Here is a 4,706-nt window from a genome sequence, read left to right on the forward strand (position 1 = left end):
TTTTTACCATTTAAGAGATTTTTGGATGATGAAATGATCAATTTCCTAAACTAAAAATGCAAAAAACTAAAATAAAAAGAAAAGAAAATCAAACCGAGCTCGAGTTGCCTCCCGAGAAGCGCTTCTTTTTTATGGAGTCGTGAGTTGGACTCCATGCCTCCTACGTTGAGTTGTCCATCACCACCTGAATCTTCTGCTCCTTTCATCGCCTCTTGTAATATATGCCTTCTTCGAGTTCTCCTTTTTAGCTTTCACATCATCTACATCAATCTTTCTTTTAATCCCTTTAGTCTCCATTTTTCTTCATTCTTCAACTCCATGGGAATCTTTTCTTCTTTCACTACTGGACTCATCTCCTTGGAAGTAACCTCGTCTTCATCGCTTGATAAATCGTCGCTTTCCTTGCTCACCAAAGATGTTGGAGTTTTATAAGCGAACACTTCGAAAACAAACGGAACGGATGCTCTTGGTTTGGTGCGTTTGACTTGTTGAATTTCTTCTTCCTTAAGCTTTTTCTTCATCAATGTTGAAGACCTCATCATGAACATCACTCCCTTGGAAACCATCTTGAACTCCAAAAGTTTCCTCTTCATCTCCAACCATCAAAGTAAGCTTGGATTCTCGAACATCTACCATGGCTCTAGCAGTATTAAGTAAAGGGCGACCAAGAATGATTGGGACATTAACATCCTTTTTCATGTACATAACCACAAAATCAACCGGGAAAACAAAATTTTCAATTTTTACTAGGATGTCTTCTATAATCCCCCAAGCACGAGTCACTGAACGATTAGCCATGTGAATGGTCATTTTAGTAGCCTTCATCTTCTGAATATTCAGCTTCTGATAGAATGAATAAGGCATCAAATTTATGCTAGCCCCAGAATCGGCTAAAGCATAAGTCTTCAAATTGTTTCCAAACTCACACGGAAGAGTGAGGCGTCCAGGATATCCCATCTTCTTAGGTAATTATCCCAACACTACCCTTGAACTCTGCTTACTAAGAATGACCTTAGAATTTTTCTTCAATTGTTGACAAGTATCTATCAAGTCTTGTAAGACCTTCGCGTATTCGGGATTTTTAGCTAATGACTCGACAAAAGGAGTATTAATTGGAATACCTCTCACGTGCATCATAAATTCCAAATGCTCTCTTTCTAGAGGACTAAGATTAGCTCGAGAGGGAAAGGGTAAAGGTGGACGGTAAGCCGGAACAAAAACTGAATTTTCCTGTTCAGACCGGGTACACGACGTGAATAGGAGGTTCACGTCGTGATTTCGGTTGCTCAGCAGAAAAATTATTTTCGAGCTTTAGCTTCTTTGTCTTTGGATTGGGCTGCTTCGGCTCCACTTCTAGTGCTTCTAAGAACTCAGATATCACCTCTTATTCAATATCAATCATCATAACATGGGATTGAGCATTCTTTTCGGGTAATTGTGGGGATAATTTGTTGCTCACCAAAGTGGTTAGTTGACCAAGTTGGACTTCGAGATTATTGATCGACGCTTGATGATTTCTTAATGAAGCTTGCTAGTCAATCATCATTGTCTATTGTTCCTTCATCAATTTCATGTAATCCTTAAGTACTGCATCGGTATCATCATGCCTTCTCTCAGAAGCTTCTATAAATCGAGTTAGCATGTTTTCTAGGTCAACTTTCTTTTCGGCGGGTGGTTGCTCTTTTTGGTAGAAGCCTCGGCCTGTCTGCCTGTATTTCCCTTCCTTCTTCTTCTTCTTCTTGTATTCATCATATGGCAACCACTCTTTCTTTGGTTTTCTCCAGTCTTCATCATACTTATCCCCACTCGAGTATCAAACTTGAGCCTTTTTGTTCCCATATTCATCCAAGTGGCAATCTCTAGTCAAGTGTGGACCATTGCATCTCTCACAACCAACTCTAATTGCATGAATTGATTGGTCCATTTGTGTCAACCTCCGGTCCATATTATTCAACATTTCCAGCATAGCGGCCATCTCTTCAGAATTTGTATTCCCACTGCCTTTTACTCCATCGTGCCTTGGGTTGTGGTACTCACGAGAATGCTTTGCAAATTCTTCAACCAACACCTTGATCTCATTAGGATTCTTCCTTGTTAGTGGCCCTTGAGAATCAAGGAGTTGCCTTGTCATGACATTGAACCCATAATAGAATATGGACACTTCTTGTTGAATGTTAAGGTCATGTTGAGGACAATTCCTTAACCACCCTTTTGTAGCGCTGCCATGCCTCATAAAGTGACTCACCCGAATTTTGCTCAAAATTGGCTATCGCCTTTTTGAGTTTAGCTATCTTGGATGGTGGGAAAAATTGGTTTAAAAATTGTTCGTGCATCTGAGCCCAAGTAGTGATTGTACCAGGTGGAAGTGCTTTTAACCAATCTTTCACGGCTCCTTTAAAAGTAACGGGAAGCATCCTTAGCAAAACTGTATCTCTATTAACATTCAGGACATTAAAATAATCTGCAATGTCATTGACTTCATCTAGATGCTTAAAAGCATCCTCATGATCGTTTCCATAAAATGGAATATCCTTAAGTGCAGTGAGGATATGTCCTTTCAGCTCGAATGTGGCAATGGTGGGAATTGCGGGTTGTATTAACCCTGGACCAACATCATCTCTAATATGCTTCTTGTGAGCTCCCATGGACATCTCTTTTATGTTTGCCATCTCGTTTACTGGCTCGTTCTCGGGTTCACTCGTATATAGTCCAAACTCGGCCTCGGTGTTGGGTTGAAGATTCGTTTGAAGGTTGCGTCAATGGGCTCGGATGTTAGTTCATTTAATTTTGTACTCCGGTTTTGGGCCTGTCCATACCGTGAGCTTACTTGTTTATTATATATAGTATATGCTTGCATGCATATTAGGTTAACGATTTTAGACGATTACGATAGCATTACAGTTTCTTTTATCGTTCTTGTAAACCTACCAATCCTCTACAGTTGATGTTCTTGATCGAGCTCTTCTGAGGGTTATTTTATAATCATTCGACTCGTTTGATTCATACTTGAGTTGTTCATTACTTTTACGTTCTTACTGTTTGATCTTTATTTACCTGTTTGAGATCTAATCGATCTTTAAGATTAAGCATTAATCTCATCAATTGGTATCAGAGCAGGAGGCTGTGTAATCGATACACTTCTTTTCTGTGAAAAGGTTTCAATTAGGGTTTTTCCGAAATTACTGATATTTATTGAGCCGTCATCTCATTATTAACGTATCTTGATATTTATTGTTTTGCCCTAATCTGATTTATTACAAGTCTGATCTTTGAACAGGTTTTTCGATCATAATGGATGAGTCGCAATCAAACCCCATCAATATTTCCAACAGCATCGGTTCAACCACGAAGATTCCAATCCTATATACCCATGATTATGAAGTATGGGCGCATCACTTCGAAGACTATGTTATAGGATCTGAGGATAATGGATACCTCATATGGGAAGCAATCATTAATGGATCGTTTTCTCATTTTGCGACGTCGAGGATCATCAAAACTCAAAAGGAGTATAATGATCTGCTGAAGGATGTCAAAGATATTGCGCAAGATGAAAAGGATAAATTCCAGTGTAATATCAAGGCGTTAAGATTGATAAGATTCGCCCTTCAGTCCGACACCTTCAGGTTGGTCAGCTCATGCACGACGGCAAAGGAAGTTTGGGATAGACTTCGCAAACTGTACTCTACAGACGAGGATCTTGAACATTCTATCCAAACCTTGCTCTTATCTGAGTTTGGAGAATTCAGGCAAGGAGCTGAAGAAACTGTGACCCAGACGTTCGATCGCTTCAATCATCTTCTCAGTAGAATGATCAAGCATGACATCGAAAGGAAGCTTATCGAGCAGAAGGTTACGTTCTTGAATGGTCTAAGGTCAGAATGGAGAGCTGTGGTGTCAACAGTTAAAGCCCATGAGCAGTTTAAATCATACTCTTTGGCGAAACTGGTGGGTATTCTCAAGTCTCAGGAGAAGATTGTTCTGCAGGAAAAGAACGTTGTTTCAAGCCTAGGTTCGCTGGCCCTCCTGTCAAAAAGTAAAGTTGTGATGGAGGATGAAGACTTCAACTTGGAGGAGTATGACCTCACGTCTGAGGATTATGCTATGATGGTGTCTAACCCCAAGAGGTTCTTTAAGAAGAGATTCCCCAGCAACAAAAACCGAAACTGGCAGGGGAGTTATAGTTCAGAAAAGGTTAATAATGAACCGAAGGTTGAAGAGCCCAAGAAGGAACCGAAAGCAGATGGTGATTCAGGAGTAAGCTGTTACTACTGTGGAGGGAAAAATCACTATGCTAAGGATTGTGTCCTCAAAAAGATGGCTGAAAAAGATGAGGAAAAGGATGAGGAAGCTTTGCTACAGAAAAAGCTTGATGAGATGAGGAAGAAGAAATCCACCGCTAACCCTTCCATGAATGCTCTTATTGTGCAGGGTTCGGTTGCTGATGACGAGTTCGGTGGAGTGGAAGTTTGGTCAACCGACTCTGAAGACGATGAAGTGAGGAAGCCTTCTCATGGAATGGCTTGTGTGGCAAAGGAGGAGAGCAGTGGAGGAAGGTGCTTCATGGTGTCCAATGTATCTCAGATGAGGGGATACAACACTGATGGTGGAAGCAATGAACCGAAGGAGCAGCAGGATATGTGCTTTACGGCCAAACCGCTTAGCGTGCAGTTCAACGAGCTCGATGAACTGATCAAGAAGGTACA

General features: G+C 40.7%; 1 non-coding gene across 1 annotated transcript; it reads left to right on the forward strand.

The window, feature by feature from the left end:
* The first annotated feature begins 2,177 nt into the window (after positions 1-2,177).
* LOC145077506 (small nucleolar RNA R71) lies at positions 2,178-2,285 on the forward strand. The gene has a single exon (XR_013693249.1). It is a non-coding gene; the product is annotated as a small nucleolar RNA R71 (small nucleolar RNA).
* The last annotated feature ends 2,421 nt before the right edge of the window (positions 2,286-4,706 follow it).

The sequence above is a fragment of the Lactuca serriola genome, chromosome 9 (genome assembly GCF_051521515.1).
Source record: "Lactuca serriola cultivar US96UC23 chromosome 9, Lser_US96UC23_V15, whole genome shotgun sequence".
In the NCBI taxonomy this organism is placed as follows: Eukaryota; Viridiplantae; Streptophyta; class Magnoliopsida; order Asterales; family Asteraceae; genus Lactuca; species Lactuca serriola.